At 53.3% G+C, this 27,429-nt stretch overlaps 1 pseudogene across 1 annotated transcript in view; it reads left to right on the top strand.

The window, feature by feature from the left end:
- Positions 1-27,349, top strand: part of LOC311531259 (C-type lectin domain family 2 member D-like) — a 54,109-nt pseudogene extending 26,760 nt beyond the window's left edge. The window contains exon 5 of the transcript XR_014714557.1: positions 24,271-27,349. The product of XR_014714557.1 is annotated as a C-type lectin domain family 2 member D-like (transcript). The remainder of the gene's footprint in view (positions 1-24,270) is intronic.
- The last annotated feature ends 80 nt before the right edge of the window (positions 27,350-27,429 follow it).

Genomic DNA, 27,429 nt, shown 5'->3' with positions numbered 1-27,429 from the left:
GTGGGATGATTTAACAGAGTCCCTTAGTCATGGGGCCTTTCTCTCTCTTTTGTTTCAGAGCCAGTGTCCTGGAATCGTCTCATGGTGCATGGAGTGGTGGGGGTGGTGGGGGTGCTAGTCTTACTATACCTATGTGGGTTTTGGAAAGGTAGAGGGAAAGTGTTTGCCTATTCGCAACTCGTCTTCAGGAAGCTGCTGACTCATCACTCCCAGTAGCCTGGAAGTCCGCAGGATTCCCAGGAATCTGAGCTCCCCGCAGTGTGTGACAGGGACGGGGACCAGGCCCAGGGAACTAGAAACAGGAATCGAGACCCAGCCCTGGAGAATGGGGAAGGAGACCTGTTTGCGAATTCGTATCCAGTCTGCTGAATTGTTCACGTCCAGACCCTCCCCCAGTTCTTAAAAAGTCGAAGCATTTCATTTAGACACTTTCCAAACAAACCATTTTGATTTTTCAGTTTGAAACTATTTTTTATTTAAAAATGTCCTTCACTTTTATTTTAAAAATTCAAAAAGTTATAACCCTTGAAATGTTCCTGGGTCTTTTTTTTTTTTTTTTAAAGCTTTTTGGTTCATCAAAAATTTGGAAAAATGTTAGTTTTGTTCAACCGGAAACTGGTTTTTTTCCATCTCTTTTTTGGAATTGCCAGTGACCAAAAAATTCTGTTTGCCCAGCTCGAGGGGCGGGTGAGGATTTTGGCGGTTATATTGTGGGTCTCTAAGTCCCCTTGTTGCTCAAAGTTTTCTTACTGCAACAAATTAATTTGGGATGAGGGCAGGATGGGCAAAAGCTTCCTAAAAGTGGGGGGGCTGCTGGCACAAAAACTGTGGCCCACCCCCTGTGCCACCCCTTCTCCTCGAGGTCCTGCCCCCTCAAACTGCCCTTTTCCCTGAGGCCCCCCCCTCCCACCGCCTTTCTCCCTGAGCTCCCACTTCATGCCGCCCCTTGCCCCCAAAACACTGCCCTCCCCACTCCCTTCTCTCCCCCATCATCCAGTCGCTCACACTTATGGCCAGTAAAAAGTGGTGGGCCCTGGTCTCCCCTGTTCTGGCACCCCTGGATGAGAGTGGGAGAGGATGAAGAACTCCTTTCAAATATAACTCCCCCCCACCCTCAGAAAAGCACAGTTTGCCAGCAACAGCAAAACATGCACCTAACCAACACGGGCCAGTCATGCTGTGTTGTGTGGGACATTCCCGTCCTGGGGCGGTTTATGTCTTGGAGAATGTGAACCCTGCAGGCCTGGATGTTTCTCTGCGTAATGTGACCTCAGTGCTCCTGATGAGAGCCATTGTTTGTAAATGTTTCAGTAGCAGACATATTTATCATTCATGTACAGACAGACATTTATTCACAATTAGAACTGGTCAAAAATAGGGAGGGTGGAGAGGGTCATGAAAATTGAAGAAGAAACCACTCCCCCCCCCATATTCTTCCAACTTATTTGGAAATGTTTTTAATGATCAAATTTTTGTTTCGTTTTGGTGGGAAAAACTCCATGTTCTCTCTCAAGTGGGCAGAGAAATCCCAAATGTTTTTTTTAAAGAGGTAACTTTTTTCAAATGATCAATGTAATCCAAAGTGGCATTTTTAGTTCAAAGGTTGCATTGTCAGTGTAAAACCCTTTTGAACCAGCTCTGTTACTGTATAACAAGATGAGTTTATTTTTCATGATGCATTGTTTGGGCCAGGTTCCAAGTGGCATTTCAGTTTTTGCACAGCTCTTCTCTTCTTGCATCTGCACCTCTCATAAGCTGTGGCCTTAATCTTGGGCCTGGAAACACTTACGTGCACGTTTAACTTTAATTACTGCTGTGAATAATTCCATTTCAATGGGACAACTCTGAGATCGGCTTTACACTACGGCCCTATATAGGTGTACCTATGTCATTTATTTAATTTTCTTCCTTTTATATGTGAAAGTTCTTGAGAGGTTAAAGCAGGTAAAATACATGAACAGGTTCGGACAGTCCGAGTTTGTCCGTGCAAAGTGACAGCAGAGATGTGGGATCTGCTCGTTTTCTATAAGTCTCTCAGGGTTACCCAGGATAACTTTGGGGATCTCTAAAAAGAAAAGGAGTACTTGTGGCACCTTAGAGACTAACCAATTTATTAGAGCATAAGCTTTCGTGAGCTACAGCTCACTTCCTCAGATGCATATCGTGGAAACTGCAGGGATCTCTGTCTTGCATCGGGAATGTTCCCTGAAAGTGTCCAAACAGCTCAGAGCTACAGAACCATTCCCTGGATCCATTCTTCTAGCTGTCTTCCCCAGAAAGCAGTCTGGCAAGTGTTCCTGTCAGCTCATTGCTAAGTTATCTGTCAAAACACTAGAGTTTTCAGGTGCCTAAGTAGCCCCTGGAATCATGGTGAAATTATCCTCCCCGCCACCACCAAAATTGGAAATGGTGCCCCAGAGTGCACGGTACCCTACCGTGCTTCCCCCATAGGAACTGCATGAACAGGCAACTCTGCAAGTTCTCTGCATGCCTCTGCAAGTGACCCCCATGCCTCTCCATTTCCTTGGCCACATGTATCCTGTCCCCATGCCGGCGGTGAATCCAGAAAAAGAGGGAAAAGCTCACCACTGCGACCACCTGAGGGCGGTGTTGGGTTGAGATCAGCTGGTCAAAGCAGGCAATAGGGACAGAATCTGAGACTTGAAGCTCCTCGAGCGACCTCTGACCTTTCTAGACCTGCCCTTCAATCAGACACAGCGACTGTAAAGTTGAATGTGATAGTAACTAGACCCATTTTAAACCCGTCACCACACAAGACAAAGCCCGTAGGATTCATCATGAACTATTTATTTCTCCTCCCCTGGCTCCATGCAGCCACCAGCCACCTTGAAGCTTTCTCTCGTCTCTCCCAGGCTGGGCTCACTTGATTGCAGGAGATCAGCGGAGGGTCCAGCTTTGCTCTTTCGCTTCCATTCTTCACGTCTTTGGGTGGCTGCATTGGCAACTGAGCAGCCTAATGGAAACACTGAGTCCTCTGTCTCGGCAGGCAGGCCCAGCCGCCAAAGCCAAAGACTCCCTGAGAACAGGGGGAGGTTCGCCTGAACTCTCAGGAGTGGAGGCTGGGCCCATAGGGTAGGGTTACCATATTTGAACTTTCAAAAAAGAGGACACTCCGAGGGCGGGGGAGGAGTGGTAGCCCTGCCACCTATCTACTCCCTCCCACTTCCTGCCCCCTGACTGCCCCCCACACAACCGCCAACCCATCCAACACCCCTGCTCCTTGTCCCCTGATCGCCCCCTCCCAGGACCCTGCCCTCTATCTAAGCCTTCCTTCTCCCTGTCTCCAACTGCCCCCTCCTTAGACCCCTCCACCCTAACTGCCCCCCTAGAACTCCAGCCCCTACCTGTCCCCTGACTGCCCTGCCCCCTATCCGCACCCCCACCCCCTGACAGACCCCTGGCTCTCCCACACCCATCCAACCACCTCCCTGTCCCCTGACTGCCCCCGCAGAACCCCCAACCCATCTAATCCCCCCTCCTCCCTGCCCCTGACTCCCCCCCGAACCTCCGCCCCGTCCAACCCCTCCCGCTCCCTGTCCCTTGACTCCCCCGACCCCTCTTCATATGCCCACCCCCTGACAGGCTCCCCCCAGAGCCCCTCATCCATCCAACCCCTCCTGCTCCCTGTCTCCTGACTGTCCCTTGGGACCCCATGCCCCTTCTCCAGCCCCCCCGGCCCCCGTACCCTGCTGCTCAGAGCAGTGTGTCTGGGGTGCGGAGCCAGACACAGTGCCGTGCTCCCCCACAGAGCGCGCAGCTCCCCCTCCGCCCCCAGAGTGCTGCATTGGGAGGAAAATCCCGGCCCTTTGGAGAGTTTTACCAATTCCTCCCTGAGGGCAATTTAAAACACAAAAAGCCGGACATGTCCGGGAAACTCCGGACGCATGGTAACCCGACCACAGGGACTTCAGGATCTGCAGCTGCTGCCACCTGTATGGTGAATCCTTGGACTCGTCACCAAACAGCTCTTCCCCATTCTGCAACCTGGCCCCATGGTCTGACCGTACAGGAGAACAGAAACCCTTTGGGACAGCAGGAGAGTCTCCTCAATGCCGCACTCTTCGCATGGCTTCCCGCGGTCATCGTGAAACACGACTACCCTGCCCCCAGGAGTCTCTCAAGGAGCTGCCGGCACAGTCACTGGGCACCCACTCGTAATGGTCTCGGGCAGTGGCATTGCAGAGAGAGCTGAGCAGACCATCCCTCTGTGACTTCCTGAATTGCTGCCAGGACGGATTCTCCTCTGCGCTAGGGAGAGTCCCCGAGGACAAGCAGCTGTGGTGGGGGAGGGGGCAAGACAAACACTCCCCATGAGCCCTTGACTAGCAGGTAAGCAGGACTCTGGGAGCCAAGGCATCGGTGTGTCTTGCTGGGAGAGCAGAGCTGGAGAGCAGAAAAGGGCATTGGAGGAATTGTAGAAAAGTCATTGTCATGGCCGGGTCATGGGCAGCCAGACCTAGCGGTCAGAGGCAGAGTCCACACTCACAAGTAAGGAGTCGAGAGTCAGCTGGGTCAGGACACTGGAAGAGCAGAAGCAAAAGAACAAATTGTGTTCAGAACCTCAAGTCAGGTGAGTCACCCTGAGTCCAGATGCCAGGAAATCAAGCCTGGGGAGTGGGAGCAGGAACAGCCAACACACGGTCCAGAGCCGGGGAGGATCTCGGCTGTTCAGACAGCTTCTTGTTCCTGCTGCTGGTTTAAGGAGGTCCCGGGGGCCGATTAGCTGCTCTGGGACTCTGCCAATAGGAGCCTCAAACTGGGTCTGGACTTCGTCAGTCCTAGGTAAGCAGTTTTTCGTAGGCTTCCAGGTGGCGTGCTGGAGGGTGGCTGCTCCCAGGAACCCTGCAGACCCGGGTTAATGACCCAGGGGTCAGGACAGTGAGTGATCTCTCCCTGCTCAAACCTCCTGCACGAAACAGTCTCCAGGGTCCCGGGCGCATCCTCTGAGAAGAAAAAAACACAGTCATGAGGACAAATAGGCTATGGAAGAAGAGCCCCCTCTTTGTTGCAACAGCCCCAAGTGCCCAAAAGAGTGGACGGTTCTTACCTCCAGGAGATGCCTGGGATCTTCCATCTAAGCCTCAATGGGACCCCTGTTGCTTGGTCTGACAAGAGGAGATCATCTGTCCCCACTGCTCCCTGCGCTGGGCTGGCTGCAGCACACATCTGTGTAAGAGGCTGGGCCAGAGAGATGTTACAATCAGGGTCCAGGCACCCCAGAAGGATAACAGAGGGTCTGAAACCAGAAGACAAAGCAATCAAATCAGCGGATTCGACAGAGAAGTTTTCTACCCTACAGGGACATCAAAGAAGGTCTGTTAGGAAAGCTGAGATGTTAGTCTGGAAACTGCTAAGGCAAAGATTGTGACTTGTTAAGATTCAGTTTTAGTCACTACGAAGTGTGTTGTGTTTTGTTTCTCTCTTTGAAATTTGTCTCTTTCTCTTGCTTAGTATCACTTAAATCTCTTCTTTGTTACTATACTTCCCAAACCACCTCAGTGTTGTGTGTTCGAGTGAAGTGTGATTCTCCAGCCTACCCAACAGGCTGAGCTGTGCCCTGTCTCTCTGAAGGTAGCGAATAATTTCTGAGCGGTGCTGGGCCCAGAGTCCAAGGGCAGTTCACCAGACATCTTGTGGGAAGCCCAAAGAAACCAAAGGAGCAGGAGAGATTCCGGCCCCACTGACCCATGGGAAATTCCCACAAAAGAGCCTACACAGGGCTCTAGACACGGCCACTTTGGGTGTGTACCAGAGTTCACTCACTGCTAGATGCTGGCCAGGCCTCGTGTCATTGCTTTCTCGCTGGGCTAGCAACCCCGCTCATACTCACTCTTGCAGTTTGTTGGCTGGGAACTCAGCCCTCCAACCAGGTGACTGTCCTTTACTCCACTCCTTCCTGGGTCATGCTCTTTGCAAACAAAGTCCCAAAATGTCTTGAACAGAAACAAGGCCTTCCACCCTCGTGGGGAGTTCTTCCTCAGCCTGATTTCGGTTCGGCCTGACCTTCTTGGGTTTCTATGGTCTTCTATGTCCCCTTCCTTAGGGACAGTGAGAGAAGCCAGTCCTACCCTGGACTCCAGGGTTTGGCCCAAGGCCATCTCCTGAACAGCTTGCTCTGCTTCTGGACTTTTGCTGCTGTTTTCCCTTGTTTCCTCTCAGGTGGGGCTCACTTGGTCATCAATTTGGCCTAGCCCCAGGCTAGGCAGCTATAGGCCAAGCCACACTGTTAGATACCCTCCTCCTTCAAATCCGGTCCAGCCCGGCTGACAGGTTTGCTGAGGGGATGGGGAAACCCCATTGCTGATCAGAAGGAGGTCAGAGTCTGTTCCTTACGAGCTGAAGGTCCGTTTGTCCTGCTGCGGCAAGTGGAGCTGGAGAGCGGAGATGTTAGGTGAAAGGGACTGCATGATGGAGTTGGAGACTGAGGGACGGGAGCCTCCTCCCAGAAACGCTCCCAGGAGAACAGGTTTGAGGAGGAGTTCTCTGGGGAGCCTCCTGCTTGGAAAAAACCAAGGGTGGCACATTGATGAAGATGTCTCTGTCCCAGGGATGGGGGAAGCTCCCAGCCAGGCTATGCAGCAGGGATCCCATTTCTCCCCCAAGAAACCCATTTTGCCCAAAGAAGTCAATGGCTCTTACCTCCAAGAGGGAGTGGGCTCTTCCCTCTAGGCCTCTTTGAGAACTACTACTGCTTGCACCCATCTGGGAGGCTGTCACACACCCCAGGACCTAGAAGACACGGGGGGAGGAGGCTCCTCTTCATGTCAGACTCGGAGAGCCCAGAGAAGGGCCAAAGGAAGAATAAAGGGCAGGAGATGAAGCTAGCCCGGAGCCTCTGTCCCATCCTCACCTCCTCAAAGGTGGAGCTTCCTGAGCTTCAGTTGGGCAGACAGTCTGTAGCCCTGACGCAAAGGTCCTTCTGCGCCATATGGGGCAGGAAGATCTCTGCCTGGGAGCACGGGAAATGGGATGGGGGTGAGATCAAGGAAAGAGGGGAGGGATATGGGTGTGAGGGAAAGAGCTCCTGCCCCAGATGAAGGTATCTGGGGGGCCGTGGGAAGGACACAGCTCCACAGAGAGGGGAGAGAGTTCCTGTGAGTGCCAGGGGCCTCCATTTCTGCTTCCACTAGTCCCCCATTTATAGTGAGACACAGCAGTACCTGCAGCAGGGAGTGGGACTTGCTGAACAGGGAGGGGAACCTTGAAGAGCATCAGATGAGCCACAGCCCTTGCAGCGCCTCGGGCATCTGGTGCAAGTGCCGAATCATGTGAAGCTGGCCCATGACCTTGGCTGTGACATCCTCATGCTGCAGGGGAACGAGAACATGTCAGAGACTGAGACACTCCCCAGGAATCAGGGAGGATTAAGGGCACCTGGAACCAGCACCATCATTTCCACCCAGCAGCTGCTCATGTCTGAGTGGTAGATTCACCCTGCTGACCCCCAGGATGGAGGCTTGCTGTCCTCTCTAGTGACCTTCAGTGCCAACCCCCCTCCTTGTAGGGTGAGCTCCTGCCACTTCCCCATCAGTGCCCGTGACAGCTGTTCCACCTCCAACCCACCTGGGGACACCGCTCAAGTTCGGAGAACCCTCTCTTCTACCCCTACCTCCATCCCCACCCAGGTAGGGCAGGGAGGAGGCTCTAGAAGGGTGGCGTGGGGCGGGTGGGATTCTGGCAGCAGTGAAGTGGAATGGGGAGAGCTTGAGACCTTTCCCCAAGACACCCCAGTGACAAAACCTGAAACCACAGGATGGCAGCCCTGGTGAATGGGGCAGGTCAGCAGCCCCTGACGACTGAATCCTCCCAATCTCTCGAGAGCGGGTCCAGCCCTACCAGCAGCAAGACCAGCTTTCCACGCCCATGTGCCTCAGTCAGTCACCATCACCACTCAGTCCTTGGCCTCCCAGGCTGCCAGGGATGGGAGCAACTCTCGATGGTGGCTGGGGTGACATGGACACTAGACCATGGGGAAATGGGTGCAGCTCTGTGGGGCAGGAAAGGTTCCCAGAGGGCACTTAGGGGACTCTCCTGTCCTTCGCAGGAGTGATAGCAGAGCACCACATCCTAAGAACAGAAGTCCATGAAGGCCAGAAGTCCCCACTAGGCTCCTTGCTACCAGGCCAGCAAATGGCGAGAGGATGGGAATGAGGCCCTGGGTCCCACCCCAAGCTTCTGAGTCGATTGCAGCTGCTTACCGTGTCCCCCATCAGTTCCTGGGCTTCCCCCAGGAGGGAGTAGACCAGCACCAGCCCAGCCTGGCTGACACGCAGCAGGGGGTCGTGGATGGCCAGCAATGCTGTCTGTACGAAGGATCTTCTCTGCCCGACGGAGAAGAATTTTTCAAAGACCTAAAACCAAGAGGACATGAGGCTCGAGTAGATTGCCTAGAGCCAGCCTCCAAGTCCTGGCGGTACAATGGCGTCTAGTGCCCCAAAGGGCGGGGAAGAGAGCTGCTGTGGCCAAGGCAGTTCATTCCCCAGGAGGCTTTCAGGGTCCCAGGGCTCACGGAAGCCCCTTTATTAAGAGGTGGCAGTTGCTGAGGGACCAAAGCCTCCAGTGGCTCTTTCGGGAAGGCAATTTATGGCAGGGGCCAGGATGGGCTGGAAATGGATCTCTAATGTGTGTGAGCAGGCCCACTCTGCTGTGCAGGGCACAGAGACGACAGGGGACTCTGTCTTGCTTCCAGCAGAGAGATCTCCTGCACCTCAGCGGCTAGAGAAGTGTGCGTGTGTTGTTGAGGGGAGGAGGGGGTTGGAGCTGACAGACCAAAGGTCTCTTCCCCGCAGCTTAGTGATTTCTCTCCTCGCTGGGTATGGCCTCTGCAGCTCCTTGGTTTCTTCAAGGGGAATCCAACCTGCAGCCTGACAAGAACAAGGAGACTCCTGGCCCAGTCCCAGTGTGGGACCTTTAGCACCAGCGTGTCCCACTGGTTGCTGGATGAGGAACTCTGAGCTGGAAATAAGGAGCGGGCTCTTTTCCTGTCTTCAGGAGGCCTCCACTGCAGGGAACCCAGCCAGCTACACTCCCTGAGCTGTGTCATGCCCTGGCACAGTGCCCTTACCTCCCCCACTCTGGCTGTATTCTTGTAGCCTAAGAGCCTTCTGTCCTGGTGCCAGTCATAGCACCAGAGATCTTCCACGTCATGTATGGTCAGACCTGGAAGAGAGAGAGAGAGAGAGCGACTTTTCTCCTCATTCTGGTTGCAGTTTCTGTGTCCTTCCAATCCCATTGGTGGCTGCACAGTGGAATGGAGAAGAACAGAGGCAGAGAGAGACTTGTCCTCCGGCTGGGGTCAGTCTGAGAGAAATGGTCTAGGGTCCCATTATCAACATATGGTCACTCTCAGTCCCCTATTGGGTTCCGTGTCCCAGCTGGGTTCCTTACCCCTCTGTTGGAGCAGCAGTTGGTAGAGCCGGTAAGTCCCCTCCCTGGCCTGCCGGCTGATGTCCTTGTCTGGATCGCTGACAAATAGAGCCAGCTGGGCCACATGGTGACCCATCCGAGGGAACTCGGCTGAGATCTAATGGAAGGGAGAGCAGAGGGGACTCCATCAGCATTTTCCTCTCAGCTCCCTGTCCGCCCTGGGCCAGAGGGCTCCTTCCCCTTAGCCCTTCTGCAGGAGAGGCTCGGGGAGAGGAGCTTGAGATCGACCCTTCATTTGCTCTGCTGCCAAGGGAGCCTGCAGCTGCTTTGGGATGCCAAGCAGGGGCTGGAGCATGGTCCCCTTAAAGGCCCAGGGACAACACTGAACCAGGACAAGAAGAACTTGACTCAAGCCTAGCTCAGTTCTGCTCTGACTCTGCCTCCCCATGAAGAACCCTCCTAACCCACAGCCCCGGCAGCAGCAGCAGATCCTGCAGCTCGCTGGAGCCAGCCCGCCTCCCCCTGGAGCCAGCAAGCTGGGCTCAGAGCTCACTTACATCAAACTCAGGGAGGGTGACTGTGTATCTCAGCAGGGCTGTGCTGCTCCTGATAGCCTTGGCTCGCTCCTGCGACACCCGGGACACGACCCAGAGGTTGACATGCTGTGGGGAAAGGAGGCAGGTCAGACTCAGTGGCCAGCTGCTCCTGCTTTGCAAATGAGCCCCACACACACCCAGCCCCAGGGGCCTGAGGCATTCTGCGCAGGGGGAAATAGCTGAGTCATTGATGGCAGAGCTTTAGAAGGGGATTCTTTCCCCCAGGATGCAGCTTGTACCCTTCAGGTCACAACTTGTCAGCGTCTCTTTAGATTGGGAAAATGTTCGGGGTCGGGGCTGGTCCCATCCTCCCAAAACTCCTGATTCCTGAACAGTTCACCAGAAAGACGACTGAACCCTCAGCCCTTCCCTGCTACGCAACTCCTTGGGGGGATGTAGGGAGTGACTGAGAGCACAATCCCCCCAGGAATTTCAGAGTAGATCAGAGGGAAGGGCTGATTCCCTGGGCTCCTCCTCTTTCTCTAGGAAGGAGCATGTGCCTCTTCTCTGAGAACCATCTCCCGAATCTCATGGGCTCTGTGTGTTGGAGGGGTGCGGGAAGGGTGGATTTTCAGACTCTCACTCCCCAAGACAGCCAGGAGCCCTGTGCTTAGTGCTCAGCAGAACCAGGCAGAGCTCTGGCTTGGAGTCCCAGCTCCTTCCTCTGTCCCTCAAGAAGGAAGTACCTGACATTACATTGCACTGACCTCCCCAACCAAGGACGGCCCACTGGGGACCCAGCTAGGAGGACAGAGTGGAAAATGCATCTTCCAGTCTCTCCTTACCAGTCCCCCAAAGAGTTACGGTGAAATGGGGCTCACCTCCAAGATGAAGTGGAGCCTGTCTATGTCTGGGGACTCTGCCAGCAGGTTCCCCAGCATGGCATCCAGGACCTCTGGGATGACTTTGTGCAGAGTCTGCAAAGCATGGGTCAGAGTTAGGGAACCTGGGCCTACACCTGCCACAGGATGGGAAGAGGGGTCTCTGGGAAGCACTGGGGAGACTCCCAAACACATCTCCTGGCCTCTCTCCTTCACATCCCACTGCAGGCAATTTGCAAGAATTGATGACCCCTGGACCTTTAATCCATGAGCTTAGCAGGTCTCTGCAGAGGGCCTTGTAGGCAGAAGAGTATGAAACAGCCAAGTTGCTATGGATGGAACCTGGGCTTCTGGGCCAAACACGGCTTAGGAAAGAAAGAAAGAAAGAAAGAAAGAAAGAAAGAAAGAAAGAAAGAAAGAAAGAAAGAAAGAAAGAAAGAAAGAAAGAAAGAAATCCCCCAGGGAGGGGTAATCTCTTCCCTGCTGGAGGGAAGGATCCAACCCTGCAGCTTGTTCCATCTCCGCTACCCCACTGCTAAATCTGGAGCTCCAGCGAATCAAGGAAGTAGGGACCAAGGACTACTCTGGAAGAGGAGGAGGATGGAGGAGGAGGAGGTACCTGGATGCCGGTGGTGTCCTTCTCCGTGCCTAGGGTGAAGACGGAGTGAAGGGCAGCTCGCAAGAGGTGGGTCTCTAGGGCTGGCTCCAGGGCAGGTTTCATGGTGCTGGCAAGAGAGAGGAGCTGCTATTAGACTGTGCAGTACTGGGTGGGACTGTCGCCAAGACAGACACCAAGCCACAGGGATAGAGGCACAGTCTGGCGAGAATGGAAACTGAGGCACTTCGCTAGGGAATGACAAGGCCAAGGTGTCCCAGACAGACAGTGGCAGGACAGGAATAGCTGCTGTTCCCTGGAGCCTGCTGCCCCTCCTGTATCGGAGCACGGGAATGAGCCCCTCCCCAAGGCCCCTGTCATGTTATGGGAGTGAAAAGAAGAGCCCTGCCAGGAGAGAGTGACCCTCCCCACCCCACCATCTCTGCCAGAGGCACCACTCTTGGGAGGTGACTTGGGAGGGACAGTGACGGTGACTCCCAGCCTTGGGCCTGAGCAGCACTGGGGTGAGGGGAGCCGGCAGGGTGGGGGGGTGGGGCTGTCTCAGTACCAGAGGTAGCCCACTGCAGCCAGGGAGTGGGCGAGGACGGCGCTGGGTGACGAGTCATCGGGAAGCTCCTCGATGAGCTCCTGTGAGACGTGAAAGAGACAAAGGAGCGTGTGAGATTCACGCCCGACTGACGCCTCCCAGTGAGGAGATGACACAGCCAGTGCCCCACATGGCCAGCAGGATCCCCCACCACCTCCCACTCCCCCGATTCCTTCCTGCCCATCCGACTTGTTCCCCTTCTCGGATTCCTGCCCAGCTCACTCCCAATCCCCTTCTCTCCTCCTCCCTGTCAAAACTGCCCCCATTCAGCCCCATCCCGACGACTGAGCTGGGACCATGAGATTCCTTGTCCCCCACTCTCAGCTGCCCCCCAGCCCCACAATTCTCCCCCTCCCTCCAGCTGCCGTATGGCGTGTCTCACTCACCACGATCCTCTTCACCACAGCCGCCTTGCAGCAGCGCGGCTCCAGTGTGTCCTCCCCTCTCTCCCGTGCAGCCAGACATGCGGGGTAGATGGCCTGAAGGAACAGGAGCTGCTGCCCCTCATCCTGTACCCACCGGGAGTGGGGTATAGCGAGAGAGAACCTGTTAATGAGGGACCTTCCTGCCCCACCCACACCAGCTCCAGGGCTCAGGCCTCAATGGGGGATTGTGGGGACCCACCTATTGTCCAAATCCCCCACCACTCCTACACAAGCAGGATCAGGAACTGGGACAGTGCCTGTGGCGGGAGATGACTTTGGCTGTTGTGGGACACCCCCATCTTGGGGGTCCCACATCATGGATGTAAAAGGGTCCCATTGGGGGTGGTGGATCAGGAGGCACAAGATCCTCGGCAGGGGTGGGGATGCTGGGAAGGGACAGGGCAATCTTGGTTCCAGCCCAGGTGGGGAACATTTGTACCTTATCTCTGCACTTGAGCTGCTCTCGGATGACCTTGAGAGCAGCTTCATCTTTGGCCATGTCCACCCCTTCCTCGTGCTCTGAATCCCGGGGGGTCCCTGCACCAGGGAGGGAAGGAGAGGGGCGTGGTGGGCAGAGCAGGATTCAAGACCCCCCTTCCCACCTCAGGCACCCAGGGCAGATCGGGCCCCAAACCTCCCTCTCAGGGATGCCTTCAGGCCCCAACAGCTGCAGAAGCCCAGAGCAGAGCCCCCCTCCCCTGGCCAGGACTCCAGGGGAGGTGCCGATTCCCCTGGCCCTGAAGCAGCAGCTCTTCACGCCCCCACCCCCAGGTCCCCGTGCGGAAGGGGCAGCTGTGTGACGGCTGCTGCTGTCCGTGGGGTTCGCGGGGCTCAGGCCAGACACCTGGGCTGGGGACCCCCCTCCATATCCCTTGGAGAGCATCTGGGCCCAGGGTGTTCACATCCCGTCCTCAGCCCTCCCGGAGCCCAGCCCGGCTCCTCACCTGGAACAAAGCAGTGGCCTCCATCGGCCTGGCTGCTGCCAGAGACCCAGGTGCTGCCGCTGTCCCAGGCTGAGCTGCCCGTGCTGGGACAGGGACCTTCCCCCTCCTGGCCGGCGGGGGCTGGAAGGTCCTCAGAGACCGGGCAGGGCGATGCCTCCTGATGGGAACGAGGTCTGGGCTCCTGGGGCCGCTGCTGCCCACACAACAAGCCCCAGAGCCACCCTGCCCGGCGCCCCTCCTGGGCTGGGTCCTGTCTGCCAAACCGCAGCCTGGGCCAGCTCCATTGGGGCCTGGTCGGGGCCTCTCCCAGCTCGGCGCCTGCGCCGGGAGCCGGGTTCCTTTTCCAGAAGGCCGGGCACTTCCGCCGTCTGGCCTGGACGGGAGCTGCTTCCCCGCCAGCGGGGACGCAGGGGTTGCTCTGCCCCTTGGGAAGACGGCAGCTGCTTCCCTCAGGCTCTGGGGCCACCTGCAGAGCCTTCCTCCGCAACATCCGCAGGAGCCTGGCCATCCTGGAACCGAGCGGGGAGCAGGGCTGAGTCTGGGCTCCAGGCAGCCTTTCACTCCTGGGCCTTTTCCGTCCCTCCTCCTCCCTCCTCCAACCACAGCCGCCCCCTCTGCCCGCACAGGAGTGCAGGGAATGCCATCTACACACACGGGCAGGAGTTCATTGCATGATCCGCTCCCAACGTTTCCCCTCGTAATCCCTGCTGCTGCAATAGCCAGGAAGTCTCATCCTTTTCCAGCAATGAGGTCAGTCCCAAAGACTATCGGTTACTCTGGAGAAGCAGTCCCCTCCTGTCGTCCCAGGCCACTCTCCCACCCAGGCTAGAGAAGGAACAGAACCCAGGAGTCCGGACTTCTCCTGGGAAATCATTCCTCACATCAAACTCAGAAAGGCCCTCGGCACAGGAAGCACAGAGCCCTCCTCGTTCCCCATTGATTTCCAGGCTAAGCAGCTCACAGGGTCTGGCCCAGCTCAGAGACTTTCAGCCTGGGGAAGGGTTGGGAGGGAAGGGCTGGGAGAGGAAGGGCTGGGAAGCCCCATTGCTGGAACCTTTCCAAACACACTGGAGACGGCTCTGGAGAAGCCCCTGCCTGGCCTAAGAGTGAGGGGCTCTTGGGGGCTGTTTGCAAATGAAATCCCCCTTTGGAGATAGTCTCTCCCCCAGACAGAGAGGGGAAGACACCGAGGAACCCGAATGCAACTCACGTGCTCTCAGTGATGGTACAATGGATGGCGGATGTTCAGGGTCAGCAGACGTCCCTCACCCTCCTCCTCACTCTCCAAGCCCAAGGCAGGCTGGAGAGGGTGGTGACCTCAGGAGTTACCCTGCCCAGCCAGCAGGCAGGGTGATGACACGAGGGCGATCGACTGGCTGTGAAAACAAGAGTCTGTCTGATTGCCAAGGGACGGAGAAACTCAGCCAGCAGCAGGGGGTGCAGAACACGGCCCTAGGGCGGAGGTGACAGCGCCTCCGGGATCCTGACATCCCAGCACTTTACTCACCTTCCTGGAGCCTCCCAAACCCACTGGGATGTAGCGATGGGACCCCAACCCTACTGACGGCAAACGGGCCTCAGCTACGACCACAGGGTCACACCGAGTGTCAGAGCCATGGATGGACCCCTTCACTGACCACTGCCGCACACTCCCTCCCACAGCTGGCAATTGCAACCAGGCCCTAATGGCTGGTCCCCCTGCCTTTGAGAGAGAGTGTCACTCCTGCTTCCATTGCTGCCTCTTGATCTGTGGGACTTTGGGCAAGTTGCTCCCCCTCTCTATGGCTCTCTGGGACTCACATTCCTGAATGGGCTTTATAAATGACAATGGTTAAAGTTTGGCCTCAACTAGTTCTTGTTTCTCGACACTATCCATTTTAGCAAAGTTTAGAGTTCTTGACATTCAACACCTGGAAACATCCCTTTCTCCTTCGCAGATGGCCTTAACATCCTTTATCTCACCCAGGCTTCCTGCTGCCTGGAGTTAGAGAATTGACCCTGTTCCCATTGGACCTACCCAAGGTGTCACACAGCGAAGCGGTGACGGAGACAGAAAGAGAAGACAACTGTCCTGATTCCTGTTCTAACTAACAGACAACAACCCCCCAGAGGCAGGGATAAGGCCCAGGAAATAAGGGGTGAACATTTTCATGGAAACCTTTTTCTGTCAGAAAATCCATTCAAACGAAACCACTTTGTTTCTTGAAATCATAACAAGTAGGATGAAAATTCTTTGCAAAAATATCTGTTTGCAAAACAAGAGCATCTCCTGTCCGTCACAGTGCATTCAACTGTCTCGTCATACACAAAGGGGAGACACTATGCTCTAGAAAATTGGATGAGATGCTTCAGTCTGAGCTAAGTAGTTGCTGCTTTTCACAATTTCAAAACAACAAAATACAAATCAAATTGAATATTAGATTATAATCTGATATGGCTCAGTGTGATAGGACACCCCCTAGTCTGCACTGCTCCGAGTGACACTCTTCAGTGGATCCCCAGCATCCACCCATGGCGAGGCAGGTGGGAGAGGATTGTTATTCATTCTTGACAGAAGGAGAAACGAAGGCTGAGAAAGGAGCAGGGACTTGTCTTAGCTGATGCAGCCAGTCAGTAGCAGAATTGCTCTCAAATGAGCTACAGACCAACAATTGTTCATAGTAATTATTCAGCAATTATTTCAGAAGAACTGGAATGTTCGAGAGGATCATGAACTGCTCCGAGACAATGAATGGAGAGCAGCATCCACATTGGTCAAACGTATAACTGATTGTGACTTATTTGCTTGGTCATAAAAGAGAACAACAAAGACCAGAGTTTCCTCCCTGTCAATAGCCCCCTCCTCAGCCAATCAAGGTTGAGACTTTGAGGGGTGGGAGGCTAAGGGATCTCATCAAATAGCCCAAAGAATGGCCCCGGTCACCACCGAGGGGATCACTCTCGGAGCACTAGTCCAGTCTCACCTCTCTGTGAGGGCCTCCCACAACCCCCCCGGACTCCGCTCCACACACAGAGCTCCTGGTGGTGGGAGGAGAACAGAGGAAAAGGACAAAGGAAGCAAGAAGAGAAAGGTAGGAAAGGTAGGAAAAAGAAGAGGAAAACAAAAAGGAGAAACCCCAATGTCCCCAGTAATTCTAAGGGACAAAATCCTAGGTCGGAAATAAAATACTGCCCCCACAATCTAATGTTTTCCTTTCCTAAAAATCAGCCAGCACCTGATGGATCAGACTGAACAGGTTCCAAACCTCTCCGAGGCTCTTACCTTCTATACAGGGACGTCTGTTTTCGAGCAAATCCACTAAAAGAAAAGGAGAAAACTCCAAAGGGGGTCCTCCTTGCGCTCACGTACGTGCAAGTGAATGCTCTCTCAGTCCTCCAGGAGAGACCTCGAGAAGGAGACGTGCTGAAGCAAAGCCACAGGGATCTCCGAGCTTGCCCCTGTCCTGCACCCCTGTCCTGCCTGGCTGATGTCAAGTTCTCTCTGTGAGGTCATCGCCTCCCCACCACCTTTGTCCAATAGGCTGAGGTCCTGCCAAAGGCTCTTGTGATGTCACTGCCACACCCACCACTCCCTTGTAGTGCTGATGTCCTGCCCCTGTCCAGCCACATTGGATGTTTCAGCTGCTTCCCCTGGATCACCCCTCTCAATGTCACTTCCTTGTGGGGTGACACCGACTACATAGTAGAACACAGAAGTTCTTCCCCAGGCCGCAATTAGGTTTTCACAAGTTAGTTGACTTTATGGCCAGAAGGAACCATTCGAGCATTTAATCTGATCCCCTGCGTATCCTAAGGCCTCCTGTATGTCAGAAGAGCTGGGCTTTTCTTTTACTCAAACATTTTCCAGAAAGGCATCCAGTCTTTATTCAAAGAGATCAAGAGATGGAGAAGCCATCATTTCTCTTGGTACTTTGTGCCAATGACAAACCACCCTCTTACAAATCTGGGTCTTATTGTCATTATCCTTTTTCTGATTTCTGCTTCCATCCATGGGGTTTTGGCATGCCTTTCTCTGCGACATAAAAGAGCCCTTTTATACTCAACATTTTCTCTCCATGAAGTCAAGCAACTCACTTCTCATTCTTCTCTTGTATATACTAAGCAGATTGAGCTTTTTCAATGTCTCATTATAGGGCATCATCCCCATCACTCAGTTATGAATCTTTTCTGCACCCTCTCCAATTGTTTTAACATAATATTCAAAATGTGGACACAAGAACTGGATTCAACATTCCAACATCAGTCTCACCAATGCTCTTTCACTTTCCTTTCCATCCTCACTACTCTATCCAGCCAAGAATGGCTTTAACCTTTTTTAACACAGTTTCACATTGACAGCTCATGTTGAACAGCTTGTCCACTATAACCCCAAAATCCTTTTCAGGGTCACTGCTTTCCAGCGGATTGTCCCCAATTCTGTAGGATGCCACCTGACTCCTTTGTTACTGGAGGTATGGGGTTGCATTTGGCTTTATTGAAACCTAATTCTTTAGTAAGTATTTTAGAAGAACTAGCCCATTAGAGAGAGAATCGTGAATTACTCCAAGACAATGAATGGAGAAAAGCGGCAAGAGCAATCAAATACATGTTTGGTTACGCCCTATTTCCTTGGTCTTAAAAGAGGGTCACAAGGACCTGAGCCTCCTCCCTCACAATAGCCCCAAACTCCCCCAATCAGCATTGAGACTCTGAGAAGCAGAAAGCTGAGAGTTCTCACCAGATGTCCCGGGTCACCACCGGAGGGAGTCACTCTTAGAGCACTATTCCAGCCACATGTCTTTGGGAGGGCCTCCCGCAATGAGAGTTGGAGAGTTGCAACCCCCCCTCCCCCCTCCGTCCCCAACTCCACATGCACAGACAGGTCCTGGTGGTGAAAGGAAAGCAGGGGAAAAGGACAAAGATGCAAGAGAAGACGAGAAAGGAGGGAGAGACAGGAAAAGGGAAAACAAAAAGGAGAAACCCCAATGTCCCCAGTAATTCTAAGGGACAAAGTCTTAGGTCGGAAATAAAATGCTGCCCCCGCAATCTAGTGTTTTCCATTCCTAAAAATCAGCCGACACCTGATGGATCAGACTGAACAGGTTCCAAACCTCTCCGAGGCTCTTACCTTCTATACAGGGACGTCTGTTTTCGAGCAAAACCACTAAAAGAAAAGGAGAAAACTGTGAAGTTGGTCCTCCTTGCGCTCACGAATGTGAAAGTGAATGCTCTCTCAGTCCTCTAGGAGAAACCTCGAGAAGGAGACGTGCTGAAGCAAAGCCACAGGGATCTCCGAGGTAGCCCCTGTCCTGCACCTCTGTCCTGCCTGGCTGATGTCAAGATCTCTCTGTGAGGTCATCGCCTCCCTACCACCTTTGTCCAATAGGCTGAGGTCCTGCCAAAGGCCCTTGTGATGTCACTGCCACACCCACCCCTCCCCTGCAGTGCTGATGTCCTCCCCTGTCCAGCCACATTGGATGTTTGAGCTGCTTCCCCTGGATCACCCCACTCAATGAGCGTTCATTGTGGGCTCAAGCCGAACACAGTAAAACATCAGAGGCTTCTCCCCATGCTACGCTCATTTTTCATAAATTAGCAGACTTTATGGACAGAAGAGACAATTAGAGCGTGTCATCTGACCCCCTGCATATCACTTGCTTTCTGTAGAGCATAGGAGCTAATTTTTGACTACACACGTTCCAGAAAGGCATCTAGTCTTCATTAGAAGACATCAAGAGGTGGGGAATTCCCACCACTTCCCTTTCTAGTTTCTTCCTTTGGTGATTCGTCCTCACTGTTGAATATATGTGCCCTCTTTCTAATACGAATTGGTCTCTTTTGAGTTTCCAGCCACTGGGTCTTGTTATGCTTTTCTCTGATAGATTAATGAGCCCTTTAATACCCAATATTTTCTTTCCATGAAGTCACTTCAACACTTCTATGATGTCACCACCCAATCTTTTTTATAATCTAAACAGGCTGAGCTCTTTCAATAGCTCACTAGCATCTGCCAGAAAGGGAGTCCCCACAGAGGGACACCATAATCTCCCAGGGAGGGAAAAGGCTCTCACTGCCATTTCTTAACCTCATGGGGTGTTCTCCTGCTCTGCCAATCCCACCCCTTTTTCAGTATCTCCAGGTTCCTGAGGGAGCAGGAACCAGAGGCCATCCTGCAGCTGGGACAGAGATGGAGGTTGATGACCTACCTGCCCGTGGTGACCATGGTGCAGGACAGACCTCAGGACATGCGAATGCAGCTCCAGATCTGGGAGCAGCTTCCCTTTGCTGGCACGAGACCTTGCAGGTTGCAGTGGGTGAGACAGGCACTAACTTTTGGTAACCCTCAGTGGGATCAGAGGGTAATGGTTTGTAGAAAGTGGTGTTGGAGAGCTTTACAAAAACTAGACAAGAACAGTGCATGTTCCAGGGCAGCTCCAGCCCCGGTGCTGTCAGTGAGACGTGTCCTCCCAGCCCTGCCTGATGGGTCTTTCTGTTTCAGACCCTCCTTGGAACTGCAAGAAAAGTCCAACCTGTAGAGTTGTGGTTGCAGTGATAGTTGTATGGTCTGCGTTGATCGCTGCCATCATTGCTCTGGCAGGTGAGTTCCCAGCTTCTGCCCGGCTCCCTTCCCCTCCATCTACGATCTCCGCGCATCCCATTCCCCCGTGACCTACCACACTCACTCTCTCCTCCCGGCCTGTCCGGCTTCTGCCCCAGGGGCAGAGGATTCCTGGGGGATCTTCCTCCCAGACCCCTGCACCTGGGCACTCTCTGTGTCAGGACGATCTGACTGACATTAGCCCCCTCAGCCCATCTCTGAGCACTTTGGACCCAAGTCACCTTTGCCACGTGCCATGAAGCAGTCCCTGACCAGGGTGTCCAATGGGACAGGGTGCAGTGCAACCCTGAGCCCTTTGCCTTCCCTGTGTTGCTCTGAGGTTACCAGCTTGGCCTTCCTGGATCTTCAGGTCACGCCTGTGGCCGGGCGGCAGGTGCTGCCATGTTACTGAAATGAGCCATAGAACTCAGTCTAGACCCCTCCACCAGCGCAGTGTGGAAACCCCCCAATCGCTGAGCTTGGCCATGAAGGGTCCCTTAGCACCATTCACACCCCCGGGCTGCACAGACAGCGTGTGCTCGTGCAGAGGGCGTCTGTTTGCCGTGAACATGAACCCTGTTGTATCCCCCCGTTGTCTGGGGCAGGGCGTGCTGGGGAATGTCGGGGGTGGGATTTCTCTATTGCCCTGGGATCCGATCACTGGGCCCCAGGAGGGTTTAGCAGCTGGCAGAGGGGATTGAATCCAGCTCCGTCTGCATTAGGAATCCTCTGTGCCGATGTCATGACATCCGTGCAGTTGCTCTGATACAGATGGGCCCTGAATCCCAGCTCCCTGCTGTAATGGCAGGCTATTGCAATGGGCAGCATTGGCTGTCACTGTGTAAGGTGGGAATCTGTGAGCTTAGGGTTGGTTACACACCTGCAGGTGCAGGGAGCTCTGCAGAACATGTGGCATCTGAGCTGGAGATGGATGATGGAGACAGCCTGTGCCATCAACTGTTCGTCACTGACTTCTCTGCTCAGTTCAGTAGGGCAGGGGTGTGGGCTACCGTGCACTGGACAGTTAAATCTACAGGGTCAGACATGACTTGTGAGTGAGGTGAACACATGCTCGCTTTCTGATCACCGCTGCCACGTTTCCTAACTCTTCCCAACTTAGAGTGTCTGTTCCTCGCTGAGCGCCAGCCACATGGGAAGGCTTGAAAACCAGCTACCGAGTTACTTTGGTGCAAAAAAAAGTGACGTTCTCGAAAACATCTGGAGGGGTTTGAGTCCAACTCCTCTCAACTAGACAGGCCTTTCAAATCCTCTTTGGTGTCACTTATGGGTGACCCCACTGCTGCTCTTTCATGACTCTGAAAGGGTTACACTGCCATGAGGGCTTCCAGAAAGTGCCTTTCTTGCTGCTGTGTTTGGGGAGAGAAAAGTCTGCAGGTAGGAGGTGAATTAAGTTCCATCATTCCTGGCCCACAGTGCAACAGGTCACTTCCAGTTGCTGCGGTTTCTGGCGCCCCCTTGTGGCTTTCATGTCCCTGCGTGAAAGTTCCCACGTTCTTCTCAGTAGTTCACCTGCTGTTTGTTGCTAGGTTGAACGTCCAGCTGTTGATCTTGTGCCTGGGGTGAAATGCTCTGAGCTGTGTCAGTCCCTCGCAGGCTGGGAGTGTCCCTGGAATCCTTCTTGCCAGGCAAATTTACAGTGACAAACGTCTCCGTCCCCCTGCATCTGATTGCAGTGGACCAGCCCCAGCTGGGGGTCCCAATGGGCTTGGCAAGCCGCTCAACTGACTGCCTGTTTGGCGGCAGTCAAATGCTCCAGCGAGAGCCCTGGGGGTAGGAGGCAGCCTGCCTTTCGGATTGCGTCTTGGAGCCTCACTGGTGTTTTCCAGAACTTGGTTTCATTGTTTTGCCTTTTTTTTCTGAGCTAAAATAACTCAGTGAAGTACATTTTTAAAAAAAAAAAATTAGGTAGATCCATATCTATCGAAAGCTAAACCTACTGGAGACAATGACGTCTTGCTCCTTTTTCTTCCTGGTGGGAGGTAACCAATTCTGATAAATTGGTATTTTAAAATATCTGACCACTCTTTGACAGATTTGCCTGGTCAGTTGACCAATTTTTGTACCAGTCAAATGCCCAATTCTCGATGCAACTCTTACCCTCCATGTGACTGTCTCATTCTCAGCGCTGACCTCTCAGCTTTCATCAGCTGATCTGTGCCCCCCTGCTAGCCCCTCGTGCCCGGACGGCTGGATGGGATACCGAGGGAAATGCTACTATTTCTCAGAGAGGGAAGGGAGCTGGACCGACAGCCGAAGCCTCTGCTCTGCCCTGGGTGCCTCCCTGGCTGGGATCGACAGTGAGCAGGAAACAGTGAGAGACTCTCGAGTTGCCAGACACTAATCTGGGCACAGGGATGGCTGCTGCAGCAGGACCTGGGCTCTGCCCCGTGGGGTGAGGAGCAGCTGTGAGCCCTCCCGTGCTGGGAGGCCGGAGTGAATGAACTTCCAGCCGCTGAACGCCAGCCCTGGCTGGGCCCAGGGCCCTACTGTCTGTGTGTGATCACAGGGATTGCCCATTCTCCGCTGCCCCCCTCCCCAAATAGGGAGACAGCTTCTGTCTAGGGCAGGGCTGGCTCAAGCATCTCCTGGCCTGCTGGCTGCTGGAGTGGGACTGAGAACCCAGCCAGTGCTCCTGTTGTGGGGATGGGAAAGGAGCAGCCAGCTGAGGAGGCGGGGGAGGAGGGGATCCTTTCACATTGACCCCTCCCACTTCAGCTTGCCTCCCTCCCTCCTCCTGCCTTGCTGGGGTGAGCGGTGGCTGCTCTGTGAGAAGAGACGTCTCTGCAGAGAGCTCAGACCCAACAGCTGCCCCCAGCTCAGGGGGACTTGGGGTGTGGGTGACTGGGAGCACCGGGGTGGGGCTGCTGTGTGCGGTGGGAGGGTTAAGACTGCCCGGGGGATCTTGTGCTTTGCAAGAGGGAGGGGAAAATCCCCCCTGAAAATAAACTGAGCACCCTTCAATATGTGACTGGGATTCTCTGCAGCACAGAGCCCTGGAGGGGTGGTGGTGGGGAGCATGGGAGGTGGGGCTGATACCTGCTGTCCCTCAGCTTTCTTTAAGGCGTTCCTGCTGCGCCATAAGGGTGTCTATGACCATTGGATCGGCCTCTGGAGGGAGCAGGGTCAGCCTTGGAAATGGACCAACAGCACCAAATTCAAGGACCTGTGAGTCTCTCTCACCGCTCTGGACTAATTCCCTGGGCTTGGGGATTCTGGTGTCTGAGCTGTTTGAGCTCAGGTAGATCCACCATTCAGTGCTAGTGAAACCACCAGACACGACCCTGGTCCGTTCGCGTCCTGCGTGTATCGGAGACCGATGGGAGCCGGCGTGTCCCTGAACTCTCGGCTCCTCCCCGCAGCACGGTGCTGGGCCGGAGACAGAGCCCGCCATAGCCAGAGATGCCCTCGCTGCGCGCTGGGATTTCAGCTGGGACACTCGCTGTTCTCCCCCAGCCCTCTTCAGCAAGGTCCCTGGGGTGTCTGACCCCCCCTGGGGAAAGGAGGCAGCAGGGAGCTCAGGTTAACAGTGGCTGCTAGAGAGGGCAGCATGCCGAGCGCTGCATTGCAGGTGCAGGTCCCGCTGGGGATTGCAGCCGGCAGGTTTGAGTGACTTGGCTGGTGAGGCCTCTGAATCCGCAACAAGGCACCGATGTTAAGGGAGCCTGCGGTTCACAGGTGCTGGACGCCTGGGGCTCCCACTGGAACGGGGTACAGTAGTGATGGCTGCCCAGCCACCACCCTGCGATGGGTTTCAGTGGGCTCCAAGTGTGATCACAAAACCAGCGCTGCTTGAGCCCGGAGCAGGGTTTGAACCCCGGAATTCAGCACTAGAAGCATGAGCCTCTGCCATAGGAGCGAAAGAATCCACTTCTTTAACTGAAACCCCCCCCCTCCGATTGATAAAGCTCTTATGCAGGCCAGCCATTAGAGGAGGATGGAGACCCCCCACTTCCCTGGTCTGGGTTACTTCAGTACTTTGAAAAGTCAGGCTCTTATGGCGCTGGGTCAGGGCTCCCCAATGGACAGTCCCCATTCTGCTGTATTGGACCCAACCTTTGGATCCCACCTGCTTCCAACCTGACTGGGTCTGAAAGCCACCAGACACTGTCCCGAGTTTGGGCCTCTGTGGCCCTCTCCTGGGGTACAGACTCCGTGTCCTGAGCTCTGTTCCTGAGGGGTTGGGAGAGTAGCTGCTCCGCACTCAGGCGTACACTGTGGAGAACGGCTCCCCTGGCTGGGACTGGTGTGAAATGCCTGGCCTCTGCCTGACTGCAGCTCCCTGGCTTCTGTGTTGCAGGTTTCAGATAAGAGGAGGAGGTGACTGTGCGTATCTGAACGACGAGAAAGGGGTCAGCAGCTCACGGTGCTACATGGGAAGATGGTGGATCTGTAGGAAACTTGAGGTGTATGTGATGGGAAAAGAGACTGCATTGGAAGGGGGCTTGAAATGGGACTCCTAGACATGACACTGATCCAACTCACACCTACTTGAACGAGCCAAGTCCCCGTTCGTCAGCCTGGCCAGGATCTCAAAATCAGGCAGCGGGGCCCGCAAGCAATAAGTGTGTCTCATTTAAACTGTGGATTCTTCGTATGTGCCTTCTGCTTTTGAACCTTTAAACTCAGGGTCACCTTAGGAGCCACAAGGACTCCAAGATCTCTTTCTTGAGTGGTAACAGCTAATTTAGATCCCATTGTTTTGAATATTTTTTGTATTTTTGTACTTTTTCCCCAAAACCACCTCTATTGACCCCTCAGTCTGGGACAGGTCCTCAGATTTGTCACATAAAAAGAATGGCTGATGTGTGGGAATCTCCCACACCTTTGCAGTGTTGACCTGAATTTTATGGGCTAATGTGTTTACCGCTCAGCACTGATCTGATCAGAAGATAATTTAGGTTCTTGTCCCAGTTCAGGCTATAGGGATAGAGAACACAGAGAGTTCAATATTGTGAGAGGACCCTCCGGGTGTGTGGCAAGGACACTTATACTGAGGACAAAACCAACTTGTTAAGATCTTAATTAAAATAAAAGAAAGAAGCATAAATGCTACAAAACACAGAGTCACAAAGAAGTAATACAATTCTATGACCCCTGGTGGTAACATTTCTATTCTAAAAGACTACTAAAGCTAGCATATTCACACCCATCCCTGAAGACCTGGTAGTAGGAGACAGAGGATCAGTCTTGTCTCTGGCATGTCTGAGGAACTAATGGTCCAGGCTTCCCAAATTGGTAGGGCTTAGGTTCAAGTGTTGAGTGGCTAGGATATATTGTGAAACTGAGGTGATAGCTTGATAGAAGATAGGAAAATGTGACCCCTTTGTATGGTTGTTTGCCATCTTATAGGGTCCCGGTACTGCCCGCTGTCAGAATCTAGGCCCAACCTACCATGCCCAAATCTTATTTCCTCAACCCCATAAATCTGCAGGTACACTTACTCTATAGGTTAACATGTTATGCCATATACTCATACGTATTTGTATCGATTATCTCATTCCCGAAACCGTTATCCCTGACCTAACTCATGACTTCCATGTTCTGCAGTGTGCCTTGCAGTTACCGGTCTGCTCAGACTTCAGGTTAGCAGATTCAAGTTTTTTGTTCAGTTCCCCAAAGCTAAGGGGGGCAACTGGTATGCCATTTATCTATGCCAAAGTTTACAAACACTTATACTAACTTACTCTAGCTAATCGTACAGGATACAGGCCTGAAGGTTATTTGCATTACAGCCAACTATTATGAATAACCATGAATAACTCTTATGAATAGCATAAACTGGAATTCCACATAAACAAAACCCCAGAAAATACTATGATTAATTAATAATAGGATATGATAACAAAATAATATGAATCAAACCAAAAGAAAACATATTTCGCAATATGGCAAGCTAGCAAACTGACCTTATGGGCTACAGCAATGAAAACCCATGCAAAGAATATATTTTGCTTCTCTGCAATGGCCTTGTCTTCTGAAAGTGCTCCTTTGGCACCTCGGTTACCTTGTGGCCTCACTGATTGTTTGGAAGTCTTCCTACTTCTGATGTACTTAAAAAACATTCTGCCAGGGAGGAGTGGGGAGCCCAGTCTCTCAGTCCTTCTCCCCTCCCGCCCCCACCCCACTGCCTCTCTTAAGTTGATGGAAGCACTCCTGGTAAGGATGCGCATGACTGACAGAAGGAGAGTAGTGTGGATGTGAATAGTTTGACTTACGTTTGTAGTGCAGACATGCTCTCAGTCTCTGAGGACCTTGAACTGCTTTCACCAAATGCCCACGCATGCCACCACCCCACAAGACTGGTAATCATAGATGCTGCATTCAGAGCAATAATTTTTACTTCAGCAGGATTTTGTTGTTGTTGTTTGTTAGTTTGTTTGTTTTGCAGGGGGGTGCTTATTGGCCTACATTTAGAGAATTAATGATATGGATGGTGGGATGAATTGCATGCTCAGCAAGTTTGTGGATGACACTAAGATTGGGGGAGAGGTAGATATGCTGGAGAGTAGGGATAAGGTCCAGAATGACCTAGACAAATTGGAGGATTGGGCCAAAAGAAATCCGATGAGGTTCAACATGGACAAGTGCAGAGTCCTGCACTTAGGACAAAGAATCCCATGCACCGCTACAGACTGGGGACCGACTGGCTAAGCGGCAGTTCTGCAGAAAAGGACCTGGGAATTACAGTGAATGAGAAGCTGGATATGAGTCAACAGTGTGCCCTTGTTGCCAAGAAGGCTAACGGTATATTGGGCTGCATTCGTAGGAGCATTGCCAGCAGATCAAGGGAAGTGATTACTCCCCTCTATTTGGCATTAGTGAGGCCACTTCTGGAGTATTGCGTCCAGTTTTGGGCCCCCCACTACAGAAAGGATGTGAAGAAATTGGAAGGCAACAAAAATGATTAGGGGGCTGGGGCCCATGACTTATGAGGAGAGGCTGGGGGACCTGGGGTTATTTAGTCTGCAGAAAAGAAGAGTGAGGAGGAGGATTTGATAGTAGCCTTCAACTACCTGAAGGGGGGTTCCAAAGAGGATGGAGCTAGGCTGTTCTGAGTGGTGGCAGATGACAGAACAAGGAGCAATGTCTCAAGTTGCAGTGGGGGAGGTCTAGGTTGGATATTAGGAAAAACTATTCACTAGGAGGGTGGTGAAGCACTGGAATGGGATACCTAGGGATGTGGTGGAATCTCCATCCTTAGAGGTTTTTAAGGCCTGGCTTGACAAAGCCTTGTCTGGGATGATTTAGTTGGGGTTGGTCCTGCTTTAAGCAGGGGATTGGATTAGATGACCTCCTGAGGTCTCTTCCAACCCTAATCTTCTACGATTCTATGAATGTTTGTTAGGTATATCTGGCTCTCGTTTTCCATCTCTAAACTCCCTCACAAAACTCCCTGATTTGCTAGCTCCTCTGGTACTTAGGAGCTGCCTTTTAAAATTTCTGAGTTAGTCCTGCC

The sequence above is a fragment of the Lepidochelys olivacea genome, assembly GCF_965140295.1.
Source record: "Lepidochelys olivacea isolate rLepOli2 genome assembly, chromosome: 14".
Lineage (NCBI taxonomy): Eukaryota > Metazoa > Chordata > Testudines > Cheloniidae > Lepidochelys > Lepidochelys olivacea.
This window is presented reverse-complemented; position numbering and strand designations above follow the sequence as displayed.